We start from the raw sequence: 25,586 nt of genomic DNA on the forward strand, positions 1-25,586 counted from the left end.
TAGTTACTAGAAACAAAGATGCAAGTTGTTGGCTTCCTCTCCAGCCCACCTGAATAGGTTCTGCATGCCTGAGGATGTGGTGGGCAGAGGGTTTCTGAGAGGGAGCCAAGAACATTCTGAGGCCTCTTTAAAGGGAAGAGGCCACATTTGTAGTTTGTTTGTGAATCCCAAGTGAAAAATAAACATCTTTAGAATAGGCCAGTAATGGAACTAATAAAAATCACCAAATTAAGAGAGATGTTTTCTGGGCCTCTAAGAGAAAAGAGAACTAGGTAGGGATAGGAGAGAGGAAGGAAGGAAAAGGAGAGGAGACTAGCTTGTGGGGCTAGGAAAATTCTGAAAGGCAACAGTAAAGGGAGAATAGAACTCTTGTAGGAGGGGAAGAAACAGGAAACCATTCAGGAAAGCTCTCTTTAAAAAATGAGGAGTGCTTCTGACCAAGTTGGCTGCCCCAAACAAGATAAAAACTGAAGTATTACAAAAGTACAAATAATGATAAAAATATCTGATGAGCAAAGAAGCTTCCATCCAAGAAGCACCCTCAAAGCCAGACAGAACATCAATAACAAAGAACACCATGTGCTAAGGCATGAAAGATGGTAACCTCCCAAAAGAATCATCAGAGACCCACATAGCTTGTAATGCTCTGTAACCTGGAGCAGCAAGAGTAAAGAGTTCACCCAGAAATCTCTAGAAGAGTTGAAATTTATAGTAGAAGACTCCAGGAGCAATAGTGACCAGGGCGACTGAGATAACCCAAGGCTCTGTCCAAAGTCATAGTATAATGCCCTAAATATCCCAAAGATCCATGAGAATCTAAGTCCCAGAAGCAGAAGTAAGTAGACTCAGTTTCCTCAGGGTCTTCTCTTATAGCCATGCAGAAGGGTTGACATGTAAAAAATTAAACTTCCTGTAGAGGGAGACAGATAGGTCTCTGAGAGTTAAGGGAAATGCAGGCGGTCACTCAGCTACTGTAGTTAGCATGTGGGGCAGGATTTGGACATAGATGTACTATCATTCCAGTTCTCTGACCACTAAAGTAGACTGCTTCTTCCCCAAGAAGGATGCCTAAGGGTCAAGACCTCAGAAGGTCCTGAGAGTCCTTTCCTTTGGGCCTCTGGTACCTGAAAGTTCATTGCTATTTGAAGTGACACTTACCTTAAATAATCTTTAGGGAGATGCATCAGGAAGGCCACAGAACCATGCAAATGATTAAAAATGGAAAGTGGAGCCAGTTAAAAATTGATCTTGATCCTTTCAGCTATTTTGGGATAGGTTGACAATGCTGCTAAGGCTAGAAGAGAAAAGTCAACTAAATCATTTCATTCAGTAACCCACAGCCACCAGTCCAATTCTATCTCCTGCTTAGACTGTGCCAGTTGTCTCCTATGTGCATTCCCTGCATCCAGTCTCTCTTACATCAAATCCATCCTTCCTATTAAAGTTTTTTCCACAATTTCACCTCAATCAACATTCTCCTGTCTCTTCCCCTTGCTGCCTCTGAGTCTCAGCTCTACCATCTATATAAAGGGCAAGCAAGGGGACTTATGTGACAAGGTTGATGTGAGAATCAAGTGAGCCATGGTCCTTATAGTACTTTGTTAACTTTCAAGTGCTGTATAAATGTTTACTGTCGTGACTTTCTACACTCTACAGCAACTAGCACAAAGCTTGGGAAGTCAAACGTGATACAATTAATGTGACGGGAGGAAATGGATAAATGGATTAAGGAGAAAACTTCCTTTGGTGGGTAAGGTGGAGAGATGAATAGCCAGAATAATGAATGAAAATGCAAATGATATTTGGAAAATGTTTGCCAGTTGCACACATATTCTATGAAACAAAACTAAAGGAAATTCAATTCTATAGACCACTGACTTTTGAGGGTCTGAAGTTACCCAGAGATTTAAGCTTCATTTCAAGTACACATTTTGATAAAAATTATAGTTCATAAGACCCCACTTGATGTCTTCCTTTTAACAAACCAGAAAACATGTCAACTGAAATCAAAAGTCCTCTCATAGCAGTGCAGAAGGGTTGACATGTAAAAATCAAACTTCCTGTGCTGTAGATGAGGGAGGTAAGGGAAATGCAAGTAGTCATTCAGCTACTGAAGTTACCATGTGGGACAGGATTTGAAGACAGATATCCTATCATCCCAGTTCTCTGAGCACTCCAGTAGACTGCTTCTGCCCCAACAAGGATGCCACAGGCAACTGAAATATCCTTCCATGGTCTCCAGGAGCAATTAAATGGCATAGAGTCCAGAAGATAGAGTACCAAACCTGGAGTCAGGAAGATTCTTTTTCTTGAGTTCAAATTGACTTACTAGTTAGCCACTCAACCCTATTTACCCAAGTTTCCTTATCTGTAAAATGATTTAGAGGAGATGGCAAACCCCTCTAGTATCTCTCCCAAGAAAACCTCAAATGAGGTCATGAAGACCTGGACATAAGTGAAAACTACTGGACAACAATTACTAATTCCAAAAGGGTTTAGTTCTTCCAGCATCCTAAAGGGGGTGTTGGCTTACCAATGCTGGTCCCTTGTGAGTGTCCCACAAAATAAATTTTCTTTTGCCAACTTTCTTTTTTGATGAGGTCAAGAATGGCTGGAAGATCATATCTGGCCATTTCATCATAGCTACAGGAACAAAAGACAAAATAAGCCAGTGGAAAGAGAGTAAAAAAATAATTCCCATGTTTAGATTCATCTCATCAGCAAAGACTCATGCACAAGTGACATCAAAGATCCACTCTCCTCCCCCAGTCAAGGACGTGTGAGGTTGAACAAGAAAGTGGTGCATCATGGAGAAAGATGGAAGAGCAACAAAGACCCCACTTGATGTCCTCTACAAGGACAAAGGGTTCTGATCATGGGTTCTTCCTCTCCAAAAACCTTTATATTGATTTTATCTGGATACATTTCCATAGATATAGATTGGCTCCCCTGGCAGAACATAAACTTCCTGAGGGAGGGGACTTTTTCATTGCTTAGTATTTGCACTTAGTCCAACATCTGGACCACTCATTCATTAATGAAATGACAAGCACAGCAGTCACATGGATTGAAAAAATCTGGATGGCTTGAGCTCCATAATCAAGCATGTTCATCTAATTGAGATCAGTTCTATTAGAGCATTGGTTACATAGGAAATTTCTGGAGCTAGTTTAACAACAGAGAAAAAAGCAATCTTTCAAACTAAATTTATAATGGTATTTTTTTCAAAAGTTGTTAAAAATACTTTCAGAGTTGTGAAATTTGCAAAGCATGTTTCAAATATTATGAGTGACTGGAAAACTCTCCTGATTAGTGGAGATTGATAATTATCTCAAAAGTGATCATGGCAGCTGGATAGAACAGTGAACAGAGTGCTGGGTCTGGGGTGAAGAAAACCTGAATTCAAACCCAGACTCTGACACTTATTAGCTGTGTAAGCCTGACTAAGTCACTTTACTTCAGTTTTCTCAACTGCAAAATGGAGATAATAATAGTATCTACCTCCTAAGCTTATTGTGAGATACTTGTGAAACAGATAGCAAAGAAGAGGCATTGAGTAGGCACTTTTAAAACCTTGATTCCTTCCTTCATTTTATGCTCATAACAACCCTGGTAAATGAGGTACTATTATTCCTATTTTCCAGATGAGAAGCTAATACAAATAGAGACTAAGTGAGCCCAGCATCACAAAGGTAGTAAGTATTTGAGGTAGGTCTTCATGACTCCAAGTCTAGAAGTTTACACACCTCCTTCTGGCTACCTCTTTTTAACTTTAGTCAAAAGAGAAATGCATGGTTTTCTGTAAAATAGGACCATGGGACAAACAACATTTTAGGAAAGCAGGGAAAGAGGAAGATTCTCTCTGATCTATATGGTACTTTCTAATCTGTGCCTTGGCTCCTTTTAAGCTTTGGGCATCTTGACCCTCCCATCCTATGGTCATACAATCTCCCTCCTCTTGTTGCCCTTTGGTCTCCCCCTTATTCCCAAAGGCAAGAAATAAAAGTGAGGCACAGTTGGGGTAGGAAGGGGAAGGAATGTGAGAAAAAGGAATCTGACTCTTCTTATTCCAAACAAATCTTTCAGCACAAAAATATGGAACTCAAATTTTCTGAGTCAAGGTTTTTGAACCTTTATTTCTTATTCTACTTGAAAAAGCTCCTGTCACTCATACTTTACTCATTTTATTAAAGTTTGTCTTTTTAAAGAATTACAGGGAATCTTAGATCTGTTCTGCCTCTGGTAAAGAGACAGAAATGAGAAAATATGGTTTCTACCTTCTACTATTGTATTGAATGACTTATAGAAGAGAGGATTCAACTGGTCATTCTTGACACTAGATGTCAAATTTTGATACAACAGGTGGCGGTTACCAGAAATAAGACAAAAACCACCCTAGTAATTGCAAATTGTAAATTAGAAGTAAATTACAAGTGAAATGCTACTTATTTCCCTACCTGAAAGCCCAGAATTCTTGGGACTCTGGTGATAAGTTCAAGTGTTTTCTGGACCAAACATTCTGACAGCTATTCCCCAGCCATACATCATGACCAGCATCAGCCAGGAGGAAACCCAGGCTATTGTTTGGCAGGTTGGAAATCCAGACTCTGGCAGACATGAGGAAACCATGCTGGAGATATTCAACAGGCCTCCAGACTGAGAAAGAACATGGGAAACATTTAATAACAGGATTTCTGCTAAAACGTGAAATGTCCCAAAGAACACCTTGAGTCATACCCACCAGAATTTTTTCTAATTGCCTCAAAGCTATTGAAGTTTTCTTTGACTATATCTTTGTCTACATTTCATGGATTATCTGCATTACCTCAATAATACCTGTCTTTTCTCCTCCTCCTTTGACCAAGAGTGAATGGTATATTAAATAATCAAAAGACAATGCACATGGGGGCAACTAAGTGGTGAAATGAATAGAGCACCAGCCCTGGAATCAGGAGGACCTGAGTTCAAATCCGACCTTAGATACTTACCAATTGCTTAGCTGTGGGACTTTGGGCAAGTCACTTAACCCCATTGCCTTGCAAAAAGAAAAAGGATAAAGACAGTACACAAAATGAAGTGTACACACTCAGTAAAGGACCTATGTCATATACCTAGCATCATGTGATCTGTTATAGAAAGAACTCTGGATTTGGAGTCATAGACCCTCAGAATTCAAAATGATGTTAGATATCACTGAGACCAAGGTATCACACAAGATACCCATCTGTAGTAGAACAGACAAGGTCCAGCCTCTGTACTAATAAAGGGGAACTCACAACCTCTTGAGGTAGCTCATTTTACCTCTGGATAGTTCCAAATATTAGGGAGGTTTTTATATCTTATTTATGGTAACTTCCATCTGTTGTATCAAAATTTGACAACTGGTGTCAAGAATGACCAGTTGAATCCCCCTCTTCTATAAGTCATTCAATACCATAGTATATGGTAGAAACCATATTTCCTCATTTCTGTCTCTTTACCAGAGACAGAACATATCTAAAATCAATGATAGTACCAACTGAAATTTATTTGGCAAGGTACTTTATTCAATCCAACCTTCCCTGACACATGCATAGGTCTCTAGGCTGGATTCCTGATTTTCATTTCCATACTCCAAAAACCTTTTCACAATGGAACTCACCCTTTCCCTGGGCATTCTTCTCTGAGTGTCCTATAGCTTTTCACCATCTTCCTGAAATGAGGTATGCATAATGAATCACAATAATCTGAATGAGACATGACCTTATTTCTCTGAACTTAAATTATTTCTCTGACCTGGTTTCTCCATGTGGAAGCAAGAGCTCAAAGCCCCCGGAGTGTTATAAATTGGAAAATTTAACCAAACACATACTATACCTGAATGATGACCATTTGGTTTTCCATGAGGAATTCTATTAATTGAAAGAGTGTAACCATCTTGAGTTACAGCTTCATATTCTTCACTGGGATAACCCTAATAAGAAATTACCTGACTCTGTACAAAGAAAAAGCACATCCTTGGTTATAACTACAATATTGAAATTCCATTTGGCACAGCATATAACAAAGAAACAATAATTATACATTCCATTTTGCAGGTGAATTGACCCAAAAGATTGAAGAGCATCAATAGTCATATAGTCAATTTAGAATAGTTTTGCTAATACTGAAAACAACTCACAATATTCAATTTTACTTCTGGGTTATCAGGATGGACTTTCATAAACCAGCAATGGGAATTCCCCAAGACTTGAAAGAAACATACCATAGGTAAGAACCACCACATTTTGTACCTATATGAAAAAGGCACATCATTAGATGGGTTTCTATCAGAGCAAGTTTTATCAAGTGAGGGTACATTAATGTCCTGTGATCAACAGAGTTTCAGTCTTTGCTTTGAGAATGTGATCAAATCGATGGTTTCAGGAAAGAGCTTGTCAATCTCTGGCTTGATGACTCCATTCACCTCCCCAAGAACAACCCAGACTTCTCTCTGGCAACTGTCCTAGGTCTGTGAGCTGACTCCCCTTGGAGAACAGAAGCTCCTTACAGGAAGATCTGAGCTTTGTGTTTATATCACTGCCCCTTGGCACAGTGCCTGCCTGCCACATAGGAAGCATGTAACAGATACTTTTTATTCTCTTTTTTATTCTCTCCAGAGGGTACTTCCAACTCTCTTCCCCGACCATCTCTATGACAAATTCTCCCCTCACCCCCCAGACTTTAAGGTAACATTAGACATTAGACATTAGACTCCTGTGGTCTACCCCTTCTGATTTCTTCCAAAACCTCCATTTTAAGGAAGAAGTCCAAGTCCACTGTGTCTCCTCTGTTTTGAGGTTGAACTCCAGAATTTTTTCTTCAAAGCCCCATTATGGTGGTCCATTCATCTCCCCACCCCCTTTTTAACTCCCTTACAAGCATTCTCTAGACCTATTAGAATGTAAGCTCTTTGAGGACAGGCACTGTCTTTCTGCTATTTGTTTGATATAGAGTCAATACTTACTCAATGCTTGTTGCCTTACCTTTTTCATTCATTCCTTTCAATTAACCTCAGTTATCTTTTCTGTCCCAGTCCTTTTTCTCTGAAGTATCGTCCAGTGAAAACAGAACTGACTGCTGGGGATCTAGGTTCAAATTCTGCCTCTGAGACTGCTACCTGTGTGACCTTGTTCAAAGCACTTAGTCTTCTATCTTTCTATCTATCTATATATAGATATATAGAGATAGAGATAGAGACAGAGACAGAGACAAACATAGACATAGACATAGACATAGACATAGACATAGACATAGACATAGACATAGACATAGACATAGGCATAGGCATAGACATAGAAATAGATATATAGATATATAGATATATAGATATATAGATATAGATAGATATATAATGAGGGGAGGTGAACTAAATCACCTTGGAGGTGACTCTGAATAAATCTTTCAGTCATGTCCCTCATTGAGTTTTCTGTCCAGCCAATATGGCCCTAGTGCTGCTTCCTTTACTCAGTATTCTGAGATGACACCTAACCCCCAGCCAAAGAGCAGCAGATTTCATCATTGTTTGCTGTACACAGGAGCACCCTGTTTCCTCAAGAGCTATATCCTACCTACCGATATTCTGAAGGGAACTTCCTTTCTCTTACCAACCCTAGCTAGGTAATACAATAAAGAGAGTGCTGGGACTTGAATGGAGAAGACCTGAGTTCATATACAACCTCAGACACTTACTGGCTTTTTTGACCCTGGGAAAATCAATCATTCTCTATCTGCCTCACTTTATGCAACTGTACATGGGGATAAAAATAGCATCTTCCTCTCAGGGTTGTTGTGAAGATCAAATGAGACCATATTTGTAAAGTGCTTAGCACAGTGCCTAGAGTTTCCTAAATGCTTGTCCCTTCCCTGAAGCTGAACTTGTTCTTCCCATTTCTAAACAAAACAAAGGAGTGAAACATTCAAAGGGTCTTTAAGAATGACCCTGTACATGATTACACGCCCTCCACTAATCACTCAAGAGAAACTAAAAGTTCCCCAAACAAATACACTTTAAGAGTACATCTCCATCATCAAAGTTTCCCTATACATTTTTATTATATATATGTATCTATATCTATATCTATATCTATATCTATATCTATATATATATATATATACACACATGACCTGTCAAAAAGTTCTTGTTCTCCCATTTCACCCCAGATTCCTCATTCCTAAAATGTATGAGGCTAGATGATTTTATTTAAAATTCTAGCTTTTGGAACAGCTAGGTGGAGCAGTGGATAGAGCACCAGCCCTAGAGTCAGGAGGACCTGAGTTCAAATCCATCCTTAGACACTTAATAATGACTTAGTTGTGTGACCTTGGGCAAGTCACTTAACCCATTACATTAAATAAATAAGTTTTTTTTAAAAAAGTTCTTGTTCTGTGTCAGATACTATGCCAAGGACTAGATCTGTACAATAAAGGACAACCACTCTTTGCCTTCAGAAAACTGGCAGTCTAATATAGGAGAGAATATCTCTATCTCTATCTATCTATCTATCTATCTATCTATGTAGATATCTATCTCAGAAGGTTCAAGATATATATACAGAGAAGATGGAAGATAACTGCATGGGAATGGCAACTAAGGGATCAAGAGGTCTCCAGAGGGAGTTGATTCTTGAGTGGAGTCTTTTTTTTAGTCTTTTGCAAGGCAATGGGATTAAGTGGCTTGCCCAAGGCCACACAGCTAGGTCATTATTAAGTGTCTGAGGCCAGATTTGAACCCAAGTACTCCTGATTCCAGGGCTGGTGCTCTATCCCCTGCACCACCTAGCCGTCCCTTGAGTGGGGTCTTAAAGGAAGTCAGATTCTGTTGGAAAATGGTTTGAGAGTCATTCCAAGCCTGGAATAACCAATGCAGAGCTAATGAAACTAAGACCACAATGATAATGATCTGCTACATAATGCTCTTTCTCATTTATTTAACCACTTAGGATATTTTTAAGTCCATTTAATCAAAGTTTAACAAACATTGGTTTAGTCCCTGTCCTTATGGATTAGGAATTTGATGGGAAGCTAAGGGAATAATGCATACATGCCTTCCTTGATGGAACATGCATTCAATAATATCTTTACTCCTTACTAGGCATTGTGCTAGACATAATTATAAAAGTGATTCTCTCGTCCCATTGCCTGGAGGCCTTCTCTGAGACATTTCATTCTTCCCCCAGGGTACTCTTGAGGGCATCTCTCATCTCTACCATGACTCAAGTTGTTCTTTATGTCCCCCCCAACTTTAGGGGTCCTATTGAGTTTAACTTTTATACAGAAATATTTGCTGCCTGATGAAGCAAGCGTGTATGGAGAGATCAGGTCCCTAAGAAGAGGAAGGAGCTTAGCTTCACAGTTTCGACATTGCAATAATACCACCAAGTTCTAAGACCACATCCCTATTCAACTTCTGCTCCAGGATTGCAACCCAGGACCCTGACTTTCCAGGGCTTCCCTGCTGGGCCAGTAACAACATGTACTAGAATCTTGGGCTCTAAGGTCCCCAGAGGTCAAACTCCCAGGTCCTGGTCTTCACTCCTGGAGCCTAAAACTGAAAAGGACAAACAAAACAAGACAAAAATCCCAAACCCATTTCTTAGAGGCACAGGGACTTATATGGGAGGCAAAAGGAACACCACATAGAGAGCCTCCTTCATGCAGCAAGCACATTTTTTCTGCCTTTTTTCTTGTTAATATTTCTTCACTTCTTACTTGGATAACCACAATAACCTTCTAGTTGGTTTTCATGCCTAGACATAAAGTTATACTCCACTCTTCTAAAGTATCTTTGATCATGTCACCTCTCTGCTCCATGAGATTCTGATGACTTCCTTCCACCTTCAGGATCAGATATCATTTTCTCCATTTGCCATTTAAAGTTCTTCAGAATATGATTCTCTTCTTATCCTTCTAGTCTCAGACTGGATTTTACTCCCATTCACATATTTCATATTCTATCTATACCAGCTGATTTGCTGTTCATCAAACATAAGTTTGTATCTGTTGACTGCCTTTGTACCACTCTCCCCCTTGCTAGCATGTGTATCATGCCCCCTCCCCTCTCCTTGAGCTGCTTTGAAAACCTAGCTTGAATCCTACGATGCCTTCCCCAGTTTTCCACCCCCAGCTACTAGGGCCCTCTCCTCTCTGATCATCTTGACCCTGTTCTTTACATATCCATCTTAAATGTTTCTAATTATTTCCATCTTGTCTCCACCATAAGAATGTGAGCTCCTTGAAGGCAAATACTGCTTCTGCCTTCCTTTGATTCCCAACACTTAGCCTCACACATAGCTAGGAATAGGCACTTAGATGTATGTCTACTGAATGACAAATCTAAGATAAAATTTAACTGAAGGTGATATAAAATCTTAAGCTTATGCTCAAAGAATCAACTAATCAAATGTAAGGTGAGGAAGATAGAGTTAGATGTCTTCCCATCCACCCTACTCCATTTCCATTCTCCCAAAAATTAACAGATGTTTCTGCCCAATCACAGAAGGGAAAAGAGAAGGAACAAAAAACTGAACAGGACAAAATGTTGTTAGGTCAAAGCCAACTTCACTGGGACTAGCAGAAAGGGACTATTAAAACCCCACCACCACACATTTGGGGCAGTCTACTCTCTCTTGGTTCTCTTTTTACTTACTCTTAGTCTCCAGCCACCTGAATGTTAGTGGATCAGGATCTCAAACTCAACATGTCTGAAACAGATCCGCTACCCTATACCTCTGAATTCTTTCATTGACTTCTCTAATTTTTTTGATGGAATCCCCAAGCTTCCAGTCATCTCATTTCAGAGCTTCAAAGTCATCACTGATTCCTGACCCTCCTTCATTCCAAATAGCAATCAGATCAGATTGTTACCAAGTCTTGTTGATTCAACTTCAATAACATCTCTCACAATTATTCCCTCCACTCCAGTCATATGTCCACAACCATTGGTGGATATATTTCTGTCTTGGACTAATACAGTAATAACTTCCTATTTGGTCATCATCATCATCATCATCTCTCTTGGACTATTATAATAATTTCTGATTTGATCTGTCTGTCTCAAGTTTCTTCCCAGTCTAGTCAATTTTTTCTGCAACTGTCAGTGATGTTCCTAAAACACAAGTCTGATAATGTTTCTCCTAAACCTAATTATGACTCGCATTCTGATTCCAACTCTAATTGTGACTCTTCTAAGTAAACTTCAGAAGCTCCCTATTGCCTTTTGGATCAAATATAAAATTCTCTTTTTTTGGACATTTATAGCTATTCACAGCCTAGGTGCAACTTACCTTTCTAAATTTATGTTGTATTATTTCTGTTGATATAATCTATTGTGCAGTTAAATAAACCTTCTCTATTCCCCATAATCTACTCTTCTATCTCCTATCTCCATGCTTTTGCATTAATTACTTCCCATGCCTGGAAAACACCCTTTCCCTATCTCTGCCACATATAATCTCTAGTTTCCTTTAAAGTCCAGCTCAACAACCACCTTCTACATGCTTCTTCTCCCAGCCTCCAGCTGTTAGAACTCTTCCCCCATCACCAAATTCACTGGTATAAGCATGTACTTATAAGTTCTCCACTTCCAATCAACTTAAATTTCTTGAGAGCAGGAGCTGTCTCCTTTAGATATGGCACCCCAAAACATCCTTGACATAAAAAGGTGAGGCATCTATGTGGGACAGTAGATGGAATGATGACCTTGGAGTCTAGAAGAACTGTATTTAGATCCTGCCTCAGGGGCCTAGCAGGAAGACTCTGAGCAAATTACTTAATGACTGCCTGTCTCAGTTTTCTTATCTGAAATATAAAGTTAATACCATCATCTACCTCTCAGATTTTTGTGAGGAGCAAACCCATCTAAATAGGTTTGGAAACCTCATGGGACATCAATATTTACTATCCTTTTTTTTTAAGTTTCTACAAGGCAATGGGGTTAAGTGCCTTGCCCAAGGTCACACAGCTAGGTAATTATTAAGTGTCTGAGGCTGGATTTGAACTCAGGTACTCCTGACTCCAGGGTTGATGCTCTATCCACTATGCCACCTAGCCACCCCAGTATTTACTATCCTTATGATGATGATAGGTTTTTGAAAAATACTGGTTGAATGACTTACTGAGAGAGCATATTGCATATTAATTTCTGTTGCAGAATGAAGAAAGAGATTTCATAAGAAGAGAAAGTATACTTCCCTCCCTTATATTGCATGAATGGTCATAGTCTGTCAGTGTGCTGGACAGTTTTGTTGAACTTATTTTTTTGATTGTTAAGTTTTTAATGTCCCATTGTAACAGATAGCTCAATGAATAGGGGAGGGAAGAGGGATACATTTAGAAAAAGAAGTTGATGTAATAAGAAGGAATGAATAAAATTTTTAATTTTATAAAATCTAAGCAAAAGTTTTTGAAAAGGAAAGGACTTTAGTAGAGAAAGGTAGATGTGTGAAGGGAATGGCTAACATTATTTATTATTCAGAGAAGGAGGAGACCTAACAAAAGGACAATAATATATCCTATATTGTATTATATTAAAATAATTACATTATATTTAATATAATATGGCATATTATATCTTATATTGATTTTATTTTGATGTGATGTGTTACAATGCAATATGACATAACATGAAATGACATGAGATGATATAAAATGGTATGGCATGATATGATTTGATGTAATACAATATAATATGAATCTGAAACATCTCATTAGAAAAACAACTGATCTGGAGAACAGATTGAGGGAGAGACTTATATGAATTGTTTTCCTAACTGAAAATTATGATCAAAAAAAGAATCTCAATACACTATTACAAGAAATCATTAATTGAAATTGTCTTGAAAATCTAAAACAAGAGGTAAAGTAGAAATAGAAAAATATTTATACTATTCTCCACCTGAAAGAGATCCCAGAAGGAAAAATTACAGAAATGCATTAGCCAACTTTCAAAATTCCCAGATTAAGGAGAAAATATTTCAACCAACATAAAAAAAAACAATTTAATTACCATGAAAGTACAAATAGAATTTTACATGACCTAGTAGCTTCTACCCTAAAAGACCACAGATCTTGGAACATTAGTGACTCCAATCTTCTCCTTCTCTTTCAATGACTCCATTTCTCCTTGCTCATATCCCTAGAGTGTCAACCTTGGGATAGTGGTGCATAGAGTCATGGATGCTATTTTAATGACTTGTCCAACTGACAAATATATCAGTTAGATATGGTCCCTACCATAGATTCTCAGTTTAGGACGAGACCCCAATGGTCATGTGGCTCCATATGTTACTGAAAGGGAATTCCTGCAGCTAAAAGTTTCTTTCACAAGGGCAATGCCAACAGTTATATAAAGGAATAGGATTGAAGAAAGGGTAGATCTTCAATTTAGTTTGGATTTGGTGATGGATATAGATGAAACAGACTAATACATAATACGTAATGAGGTTAGGAAGTTAAGTAGAGGTCAGGTTATAAAGAGCCTTAATACTTTAATAAAGAGTTTATATTTGATGCTAGTATCAAAGAAGGAGAGAAGGAAGAGCTACTAAATTTTTATTTTTGTTTTCTCTGACAAGAAGAATTTTTAATCTGAAAGAACTGCTCTTCCAGATTAGTAGAGAGATAACAGAAGGGCAACCCAGTTGCTTTCAATAAATCAGTTCACTGTATTCCAGTTGTGGGAATTGAGTGAATTATTCTGATTCCATCTTGTGACTCAATTCCAGAGCTAGCTTAATTCAATTGAATAGCTAGCTATTCAATCATGGGACTAATCTAACTTTTGCCTTATGAGAAAACTTTATGGCATTATTTGAACCTAGCCCAATGTGACTGTGAAGATGGACTATCCCTACTGATTACTTAGAGACTCCTATATTAATGATCAGAAACCTTTAATATTCAAAGAGTAATATTAAAAGCTCCAAAGACTGAAACAAGCATTTTTCTCATATTTATATATCTTAAGCGACCCATGTGTCTTATCACGATGGTCAATCAGTTGCTGTTTTCATGTTCTTTTGATTTAATACAGATACCTATTTCTCTAGTTTTTATTAGTCAGGTTCCTCATTTAATCAGGTAGAAGGCTACTAAAGTTCTCTAGAAGACCCTTATTAACTCTAAGATAAAATGGAATCTCTTTAGTTTAGCATCTAAATCTCTTCGCAACAATTCCTATTTTTCCAGTCTTCTTGCAAATTATCCCCCTTACATATCCTACAATTCAGTCAGTCACCCTGCTAAAAAGAGGGCCACCAGGAGTGACTGGTGGTCTTATCAGCCAAGCAAGATTATCTGCTAATTTCCCAGGAGTCTTTCCCAAATTTCCCTCCTTAGAATGGATGCCTCCTTGTACAAATCCTTCCTATCCTTCTCTAATTCCTATTCATGCTTGATCCAGATAAAAAAATTTGACTAAAACTCATCAGATTTTGTTGCTTTGGGGTGCCCCCTTCTAAGGGGGTGCTCCATAGAGCTGACTTTTTTCATTTGTTTCTAGCTTGATTCACTTCAGGTATACTCATTAGAAACTTTGGTACTCCAAACTTCACTAAACTTTTATCAAGACCCTTGGCAATAAGAAAAGGATACTGAAATCAGAAAGGAAACTTGATTTTAAGGTTGTTGCTTGTTGTTTGTGCTTTCTACTTGGATTGATTATCTCAGAAGAGATTATGAAGAGATACCCACAGTGGGCTTTTAAGGTCAGCCAACTGTATATTTAAGAAAATCCAGAATCTAGTCTTTCTAAGATTAAAATGATCGAACTATTTCTATAGATGATTTAGATGAAGGATATTCTCTTCTACTTCAATCTAAATCAAATTTCTGGGTGGATGACCTCTCTAGGCACAAGATTTCCAAGATGCAGAGAAAAAAAAACATTTATTTGCCAATCTCCATTGTGTGTCTTCATGGACTTTAAAATGTCCCCTGGCCCAGACTCTACCTAGCCTCTCCAAATAAATTAAGGCATGGTAAGGAATCTTTGATAGACCTTGGCAACCACTTGGATATGCGGAATGAGAGGTAGTGAGGTATTGCCACTCCTCTATTGGCAAAGATGAAATCCCATGTTATCCTGCCAAAGCAAGGCCAGTAGTAATAGCCACTTTCTCATCCAGGTGGCATGTCCCAATATCAGTTAGGTGCTAATTTTCCAAAAGGTTTTCCCACAGACAGTTCAGCATGATTGAGCAAGCTAATCTTAACCCCAAGTCCTCAGGTACAGGTTCCCATCCTTCCCTTAATGCCTGATCTTGCTCAACCCCAGTAAGAATGCTAAAAATCTACCAGGCTTGATCCCTTCCCATTGCCTTCAACAAGAACCTTATCTTTTCTCTCTGGCTGCAATGTCTTATCTTGTTTTTAAATTAAATTATTATTTTTTTTAACATTTGAAGTTCCAAATTTACTCCCTTTCTGCCTCCTGCCCCACCCAACACTAGAGAAGGCCACAGATTTGACACAGATAAATGTGTGTGTATATATAGATATGCATCCATATCTATCTATCCATCTATCCATCTATCTATCTGTCTACACATATGTGAATATATACACATATAAGTAAAACTACACAGTGCACAGTGCTATAAATCATATCAATTCTTTCTCTGGACATAATAGTCTAAGACATAGATTTGTAATCAGTTTGAATATTAATGTTTAGATAAGCTTAGCCATTCACAAATACTTTTTAAGCAATATTGCTGATACTGTATATAATGTTTTCTTGGCTCTATTCATTTTGCCCTTCATTATTTTACACTAGTCTGTTTTTTCTAAAATCAACCTCCTCTTCATTTCTTACAGCAGGGCAATATTCCACTATTACAGTATTATCACAATCTGTTCATACATTTTGATGATGGGAAAATGCCCTCAGGGAAAACAGGATACTTAAAGATCAGGTTCAATCTAAGTGAAAAACTTAAAGTTCATAAAAAGCTAATAGCAAAGACACTTTAAAAAGTGGAAGTGGAAAGGGAAAGAAAACAGCAACAATGTGTAATTGGGCTTAGACCCATATAGATCCACCATGTGGAGCTGGGGTCATATTGGTGATTACAAGATGGGAAAGAAGTAGTCGAGTTAAAAAGAGAAAAGAGAGGAAAGGTTTAGGAAAGAGGAGAAAAATCTGAATCAAAATAGATCTAGTCACATGGAGCTGGGGCCACATTATCCAGCCACATGGCTAGATCCCATGCTGAGGTGAAAGAGGGGGAGAGAGAGAGAGAGAGAGAGAGAGAGAGAGAGAGCAGAGATTGTGTCTAGCAGAGGGAAAAAAAAAGACTGTGATCTCAGTGGACATCTACTCAAACACCTTTCTAGAGGGTGGGACAAGGGTGATGTTCGAGGAATTGTTTAATTCATTAATTTAGGATTAGGTTACTTAGGTTCCAATTAATTTTTAATTAATTTTCCATGGTCCTTTGTTGCATAGAATTTTTATTGCATCATGATTTGAGAAAGATGCATTTAATATTTCTAATTTTCTGCATTTGATTATAAGGTTTTTGTGCCCTAATACAAAGACAATTTTTGTCTAGGTCCCTTGAGTGGTAATAACAGTTCTACTGCACACCCACTATTGTCCATTCAACAGAAGCCGAAATGGTAGCCAAAATATTACCTAAGGAGAAATAAGTTGCACTTCTAAGGGGATGGATTTTCAAACAAGTCACTCAGAAGAGAGAGCTGAGTTCAGCTCCCTCTCAGAGGAAGAACACAAATGGGCATATCTCTTGTAAGAAAAACCAGGAGATATACAGTCAGAATGAGCTGAAGAGATTTATTCAAGAGACATAAAAAGAGGTTTTATTTGGTTAGGGGCTTTTTTTTAAGATAGATCAGGAAAAAGAGGAGGGTCAGAGAAGAGGTTTTATTCAGGAAGAATTTCATAAAATGGAACAGTGGACATCAATGCAAATTTGGACCAACATTTAAAACATTCAACTTTACTAAAGGACAAAATAGAGGTGATATATGAGACAGGAAGGAGTTCATGTGAACAAATGTCCAGAGGTTTTAGTGAATTCTTAGCTCAGTCTGATTCCATAGTACTACTTAACAGGATTCATGATGGGTTATTCAGAGGCATCAAGAGCAGTATTGTGCCAAAAGCACAGGGGCTAATGATCTTCCTGTAACCTGCATTCTTAGGGACCATATTTAAGATAAAACAGAGTAGTAAGAGGCCCAGGGCCTAAGTTGGTTGGCGAATCAAGTGAAGGAACTGTGATTACTTGGCTGTGAAGTCTAAATAATTAGGTTTAAATAAGACAGAAATTTAGGTTAGATGTTAAGTTTATCCTCCAAGATTTACAAAAAATCTATAGGTGAGAGCCATTTTAGAAAATGACTTCGCAGAGAGAAATAAAGTATTTATACAAAACATGTAAAAAATCAGATTCTTTTTTGGTGACCAAGCAATCAAGTTACACATTTGTTCATAAAGTTGTCATTTCATACATTATGCTTCCTTTCCCAAACCATGAGATCTGTTTTATAAGAATTGACAGGAATGCAATTAGTAGCAGGACTAGTGTCTCCTATTTGACTTAAGATATTTATGTTTTACCAGATATGTAAAACATGAGATTTCTCCCTTTCCAAAATCACAAGTATAGGAATTTATTTGTGACTCTTATAGAGATAACCAGCCAAGTTTCCTGCTTTCTTATGGTGGTCTTTCCTCTGACTGTTGTCACAGGACAATTTATTGATGTAGAGGATGACCATGCTAATTTATAGAAATAGAGTCAAAGTTCAGATTCATAGAAGGAGAGAAACAGACCTTGACATGGACAGAGCTAACATTCAGTCTTATAAACTTATATTTCTGATTGGTCTGCTTTCTCAGCCTCTAATTATCAGAAATATAAGTTTAAAAACTTATTCACTTTGACAAAGTTAAAAGAAGAGAGGCTGAGGAGCCCTATTACTGCTGTTTTAATGGATTTGAAGGAATTGCTAAGAGAAAAGATTCCATTTGCTCTGCTTAGTCCCAAAGGACAGAACTAGGGACAATGAGGGGAAGTACAGGAAGAAATACAGCAAACTATACTAGTGGGGTTCCTGAATCTCCCTCTCTCAGAATAAGATAAATCTAACCACAAAATAATCAGGAAAGAAGTGAAGGAGGCAAACAGAATCTTAGAAAAGTTAGATATCAAACCTCTGGAGAAAACTGAATGAAGATAGAAAAGAATATACTTTTTTCCTGAGTGGTGCATGGGACCTAGAAAAAATCATCTATGTATTAGGGCACAAAATCCTTATAATCAAATGCAGAAAGATAGAAATCTTAAATGCATCTTTCTCAGATCATGATGCAATAAAAATTTCTATGCAACAAGGAACCATGTAAACATAAACTAAAAATTAATTGGAACCTAAGTAACCTATGAGTGGATCAAATAACAATTTCATCCAAGAGAATGACAATATAGAGAAAACATACCAAAACTTAATAGGATGCAGCCAAAGCAAATTCTAAGGGGAAATTATACATCTCTAAATGCAAAAATGAGTAATTTAGAGAAAGAGGAGACCAATGTATTGGGCATACAACTAAAAAAGATAGAAAAAGAACAAATAAAAGATCCCCAATTAAATATCAATATAGAAATCCTAAAAATTAAAGCAGAGATTTAAAAAATTGAAAGTAGGAAAACTATTGAATTAGTAAATAAAATAGGAGTTGGTTTTATGGGGAAAAAAAGACAACAAAATAGATAAACCTTTGGTTAATTTGATTAAAGCCCATCAAAGAAATTCCCTTGTCCAGTACTTCACTTCTATCCTAGGTACATTAATTTTATTTATGGAGAAGATTTTCAGATTAATGTTATCGAAATTATATATTCCATTACTTTTAATTGCATATTTGTCTTGTCTGATTTTAAGAATATTTCTTCAACCCACAGCTATGAAAGGTATATAATTTTTTTAAGTTTGATTATATAGATTAAACAAGTCTTGTATTTCTGGTATAAATACAATTTGATCATGATGGAAGAATTCTTGGATGAATTGATATACTTAGTTTGACAAGATTTTATTTGAAATTTTAAAGTTATTATTCACTAAATGCATATTCAGTGCATTGATCCTCTTTATCCTATGTTGTTAAATGTATTTTTTAGTGATATAATTTTTCCCTTGTGGACTCCTTTTGCTGCATTCCATAAATTTTGACATGTTGTTTCATCATTACTATTTTCTTTTACATAATTGTTCATCTTCTATGACTTGTTATTTGATGTAATCATTATATATGATTTCATTAAGATGTCTCCATTTGGGTGTGTGTGCGTGTCTTTTGTTTGTGCTCCCTGAATTGATTACTGGTTTTTACTGTTATGCTCTGTAGGAGATTTATTTACTACTGTTTCCTCTTTACATTTGTTTGTAATATCTCTATGTTTTAATACAAGGTCAATTTTTATAGAAGTTTCATATAGAGCTAAGCAATATATAATAAAATGTAATAAATGTTTCACATAGAGCTAAGTAATATATAAATTCTTTAATAATTCCAATTAGATTTCATAAGTCAACTATTAGCTCTATTTTTTACAATGATTTATTCAATTACATATTTTCTTTTTTGTTTATTTTCTATTGGACTTGTCTAAAACTTAATGAGAGACATTAAAATCTCCTGCCCTATGGTATTATTGCCCATGTCTTTCTGTAATTCAGTTAATTCTTCCCTTGTGAATTTAGATTCTAAGGCATTTGAAACCCTTTCAATGTAACATGGTCCTTGTTGTGGCAGTCTTCCCCTGATTTACACATTAAAGGTAGGCCAATAACTCAGAAACCCAGACTTGATAGAAGTTTGATTTTATCATAACAAAATCCCTCTTTTATCTTGTTCAATAAATTCCTCTCACCATTAGAGAAAAAGAACTAGAGAATTTTATTCCCTTTAATTAGTTTGAAAGATGCCAAGACCCTATTAAATTGATTCTAGGTCTCCTTTTCCCTACCTTTTTCTTTGGCTCCATGGAATAGGATATATGAGTGAAGCAGAGAGGATGAATATAGAGAGAGAGACAGCAAAAACAGTTGTTTGGTTGTTTTCAGGATTTTTTCATGGACTTTTTTTCCAGGACTTTTCATGATCCTATTTGAGATTTTTTAGGTGAAGATACTGGAGTAGTTTACCATTTCCTTTTCCAGTTCATTTTACAGATAAAAAAAAAAAACCTGAGGAAAACAAGGTTAAGTGACTTGACCAGAGTCATAAGCCAGTAAGTGACTGAAATCAGATTTGAACTCAGTAAGATGAGTTTTCTCAGTTCAGGCCTGGAGTTCTATGCACTGTGACACCTAGTTGCCTAATGGAAGCAGTTGTGAAGGATTAATGTGCTCTATATTTTCCTTCGGTGAACCAGTTGAACTTCTTGAGTTTACTTTATGTTTATGTTAGAATGCAGAAAAACTTGTAAAAGTGTAAAAGTCAGTTCATTCCTACAATGGAGACCCTGACCCTTTGCAAATAAATTATTATACTCAAATGCTAAAATACTACTCTTTGTTGGGTCATCAACTAGTTATTGAATGTAGATTTGTATATATGTATATATGTTTGTATGTATGTATTCAGAATGGGTGGCAGCCTCTGCCTGTTCAAAGCAACCACAGTTTTGCACCTGTCATTTATGTAGATGCTAGTTAATAGACACTGTTTAAATTCTCTTGGAAAAATTTATCATGAATCTCGTTAATTATTCCTGTATTTCTCAGCAGGGACAGAGAAAAAATTCAGAAAGACATGGGAGAATCTCGTTAATTATTCCTGTATTTCTCAGCAGGGACAGAGAAAAAATTCAGAAAGACATGGGATGTTCAACAACATTTTATTTCCCACATCACCCTGAGAAATGAAATGACAGAATAAAAAAATTTTAAATGAACAAAATAGCTAAATAATTTGCTAAAACTAAACTTTAAAAGGCAGATTTTTTAACCAATCAATAAAGACCTATAATTAAGCACCTACCATGTGTCAACCTTCATTCTAATCACTAGGGAAGCAAGTACAAAATATCTTTAACTTCTCAGAAGTAGTTTATTATAATGAAGTAATATATATATATATATAAAATATATAATATTCACATTTAAGATGAATAAATAATAAATATATATACAAATTAGTTCAATTCAAAATTAAGTAGATGAAAGAGCACTGATAGCTGAAGGGGGTGAGCCAGAACATTTCATTCAATAGATAGTGCTTCTGCTATATATTAATAGAAAAGAGATTCTAGGAGGCAGAGGGTAAGAGGGAATCTAAGATGTCAGTGCAAAGTCACAGAGATGGAAGATGAAACATTATATGTGAGGACCAGAAAAAAGAGATCAAGTCCTAATGTCTAGGGAGACTGGAAAAATAGGGTGTGTAGGGTTTTAAAAGCTGAGTAGTTTGTGTTTTATCCTAAAGTCAATAGAAAACTAATGGGATTGATCTAATCAGGGATCAGGGAATAATGCCAAAATTTTGCCTACCAGTTCTCATGCATATAAGATCTCCACCCACAAGAAAATTGGATTTATTGCACTTGGGATTTTAATGGACAGTCAGTTCTCTCATTTCCAACTGCTTGGTGATATTATCTTGAATTATTGTAAGATATGAATGAAATGTGCTCAAGTTTCCATAAACTGCTATCGCATCCAACCTAGTCAGTGGATCCAAAGGAAGATATTACCAACAAAAATCCTCAAGGGAACCCTGCTGGAAGTGGCTGCAATGAATTGGTTTTGGTTTTTGTATGTGTTGTTTTTAATTTTTTTTGTGCCATTAATTACCACAGACTTCTACATTAGATTAATAATTATCACACTGCAAGAAAGGAGCTCCACTAAGACTCTAAGAAGCCACAACTCATCACACATGAAAGATCCCTCCCTAGTGACTGGTGGTGTGCCTGTGATGGGCAGAATTGTAGTGTTGAGACACATTTCTACAAGGGAGCAGGATGGGTTGATACAAAGAAGGAGAATCCAGCTGGGCTACAAAATTCCTACTATAATCTCCTGGAAAGAAACACATTCCCCACTTAGCTCCTGGTCCCAGAAAAGGACATAGCTGGTAGCTTTTTGGTTGGACCTTTGAGGACACAAGAATAAAAACTGGAAATTTGTAAACCAAAGTAAGATTTACTGAGTTTGCCAGCAAGGGTAACTCTCTTCCTCTGGTGGAGTCATGCCATTTAGAAAAGGAGCAATGTTTTTATAGGGCCCCAGAAGAAAAGAGATGGAGCATCTGTTCTAGGACTCTGGGGCAGATCTTAAGTCATACTAGTGTGTCCATTGAACCCAGAATAATGAGGTTAAGTTAGTATTTGACTTTAACCTGCAGAACAGAAGAAGCTGATGCCTTATAATGAACTGCTTGCGATTTCAAGCACAAAAAGGGTAAGAGGGCATTATCAGGTGACAGGACAACTGGGTTAGGACTCCATCTCCTAAGATTTGTCCTATTGTGGGTCCCCTGAATTATAGATGGAGTAGTATTATCGGGAATGACTAGAAGAATGCCTTCATCAATGCCAGAAATGTAAACATTTTCCAAATGCTGTGTGATTTATCTCCTTCTGTAAATATCCAGAAGTATTCCTTAGACAACATGTCCTTGGCTTGGGAACATTCCTTGATGCAAGTGTTTAACATGAAGTAATCCCCTGGAGTAATTTAAAAGAACTAGTTTTATTGTTTCTGACTCTCAGAGTTCTTGGTATTAAACTGGCCTGAGAAATATTCCCTGCTGATGGATAATAAATAAATATATCAATGTAACTAGGCTGCTCTCAGTACAAGAATTCTTTCCTTCACTATTTCTTTTAACAATTGAATACCTACTAAAATATTATGCTGCATTATTGCCAGCCTCAAACGTTCCTTTACGCTATTTAGCTAAACTCTTTGGAGGAATTGTACTTTGTAGGTGAGTTTGATGGGCTGTATATATTTTATAACAAATCTTGTCAATTAAATGGAGAATGACTGTGAGCAGTCTTGTCTGATAAAACAGTGCAAATCAGAGTGGAAAATATATTATCTATTGAAAACTTGGCATAAGAACCAATTAAGTCACATCATTCCAAGAATATTTGTAGATGAAAGTGGTAAGAGTGCAATGAAAAAGTGGAACATGGAAAGGACTTGTCAGCATTTCTATAGGAAGCTGTTTTGATCACCAGCCACAGTGGAATTACTACATCCAGACTAAAATACCTTAGTCTCTAAAGCATTGGATAAATAAGGAAAATGGCACTAAAGACAAAGAAGTTAGAACAATTAATTGGAATCAACCAACTAGAGTTTAGGGAAAATTCTTGTAAACACTGAGGGATCCTTTTATATATTATCTCAAGAAGAAGATACCAAAAGAATTGTAACCCATCTTCAATAACCATAATAGATCCTGTTACTATGTCTTTAAAAGATATGAAGTAGTGTGTGGCTATCTCTCTTGAAAGACTGTTCTGTCATGGTTAAAGAGAATAAATGAGACACTTAGAGAATAAAGAGAACTTTCTTCTGAGAGAACTATTTTAAAGTTTATCTTGCAAAGAAATGTTCTAGATAATTCTTGAAAAACTTCAGCTGTTATCCTGAGAAAACTGAGTGGCAGGACTATATTTCAAAATTGAGGTCACCAGTTAAATAGAAAATTAGAGGTGACTTGGTGGGGTTTTTTTCTCTTGACAGATGAAATGTAAAACTATGTCTTCATTAATTTTATTTTTACACTGTCAACAAACTGAGTAGAGAGTAATGATATTTATTAAAGCCTAGGTGATTAGTTTTAGTAGAGATATGAGTACCTGTTTAATTTCTCTCAAGTGTATTAAATATGTAATATTTAATGAATCAGGTGGGAGTTCAGACCTAATAGAGATACTGATCTTTTAATACTGAATGTGGAAATATCAGAACATACTCAACATTGCACTTAGTACATAGTAGGTGCTTAATAAATCCTTACTGATAAATCTTGGGTTTCTTTAGAACTCAGGATCATATGAAAAAATGGTAAATTAGTCAAGTAACAGATTAAGGAATGATCCTTCTATGTAGACTACAAAAATATAGTCGACTCTAAATCTGCTACAGTATGGGAAAAAATAGTACTTTTGTCCAAAAAAGAAGAATTGAGAGAACATCAATAAATACCATCCTGGGGGCGTCTAGTACCACAGTGGATAGAGCACTGACCCTGGAGTCAGGAGGACCTGAGTTCAAATCCAGCCTCAGACACTTAATAATGACTTAGCTGTGTGTCCTTGGGCAAGCCACTTAGCCCCATTGCCTGGCAAAAACCTAAAAATAAATACATACATATATACATACATACCATCTGGAAAGTCTGCTTTATTGTTTTTGCAATATCTTTTCTTTTTTTAATATTTAAAAATGTTATGGATATTTCTTACTTTCACATCACTTGCATTTTCTGATAATCCTTACACTCTCTCTTCAGCAGTTCAACAAATCTAATCAACACATCATAAAAGGGTGACTCTATTATCCTCTAGATCTTTGGGGCCATGGTTTATAATGTCACAGCATTTGGCTTGGACTATTTTGTGCTAATGTTCTCCCTCCATTCTTCATTCTCCATCTTAAATATGTTCGGGGCTTACCCAATACTGGGCAAAGAGTTGGAGAGATAAAAATAAGCAAAGGAAGACAATCCTTGTCTTCAAGGAGATTACATTCTTTTTTTTTTTTTAGGGTTTTTTTTTGCAATGCAATAGAGTTGCCCAAGACCACACAGCTAAGTCATTATTAAGTGTCTGAGGCTGGATTTGAACTCAGGTCCTCCTGACTCCAGGGTCAGTGCTCTATCCACTGTGCCACCTAGTCACCCCAGAAGATTATATTCTAATAAGGAAAGAGAACATATAAAGGGAGCAAAAATTGGAAAGGTAGGAGTGAGTAGTAAATTCACTATCTTGTTTTTTCCTAAATATTTTATTCTCATGTTTTTGATGAATAATGATAATTGTCCTTGTCATCTTATATCTGATAGAATTAAAATGGAAATGGTTCTCTATTTTATAATTCATTTAATGTTTAATGAGTTACAGATATACAGTGAATAAAATAAATGATCACTTTTTCAAATTCAATGAAAGCATTAGGATGTGAATTCTTCTTCTGTAGGTTCAATGAAGACAGTCTTGGGACAAATCCAGTAGCAAAGAGACATCAGGGCAGGTATATATTTCATCGTATTCCCACATAATTTTGATTTCTCCTAGATTGTGAGTTATTCATTCCATTGAAATTGGAGGACATGCTTAATAAAAATTCTTTTTTATAAAAAGACATTATTCTTAAATTTCTGTTACTTGGTGTTAATGTGCAAGCAATCATGGGGATAGCTTTGTTGGTGATGATGTTCTGCTTCAGCAAGAGATCATTTGTTGAATTGTCAGGGATACTTTCAGGTCTGTATTTGTAATATGAAGATTTGCCTTCTATTAGCTAATGAAGGAGGGTAAAGTTATGTTGTGTCTATGTGACCAGTCAAGGAGCTT

The 25,586-nt window shown here is 36.6% G+C and overlaps 1 long non-coding RNA gene and 1 pseudogene across 1 annotated transcript in view; one reads left to right on the plus strand and one right to left on the minus strand.

The window, feature by feature from the left end:
- Nucleotides 1-20,813, plus strand: part of LOC141522969 (uncharacterized) — a 28,819-nt gene extending 8,006 nt beyond the window's left edge. The window contains exons 2-3 of the long non-coding RNA XR_012478274.1: nt 6,190-6,249; nt 20,779-20,813. This is a non-coding gene — a long non-coding RNA (uncharacterized LOC141522969). The remainder of the gene's footprint in view (nt 1-6,189; nt 6,250-20,778) is intronic.
- On the minus strand, nt 620-5,995 carry LOC141520435 (lipase member K-like; annotated as a pseudogene).
- Nucleotides 20,814-25,586: the final 4,773 nt, after the last annotated feature.

The sequence above is a fragment of the Macrotis lagotis genome, chromosome 4, assembly GCF_037893015.1.
Source record: "Macrotis lagotis isolate mMagLag1 chromosome 4, bilby.v1.9.chrom.fasta, whole genome shotgun sequence".
NCBI lineage: Eukaryota > Metazoa > Chordata > Mammalia > Peramelemorphia > Peramelidae > Macrotis > Macrotis lagotis.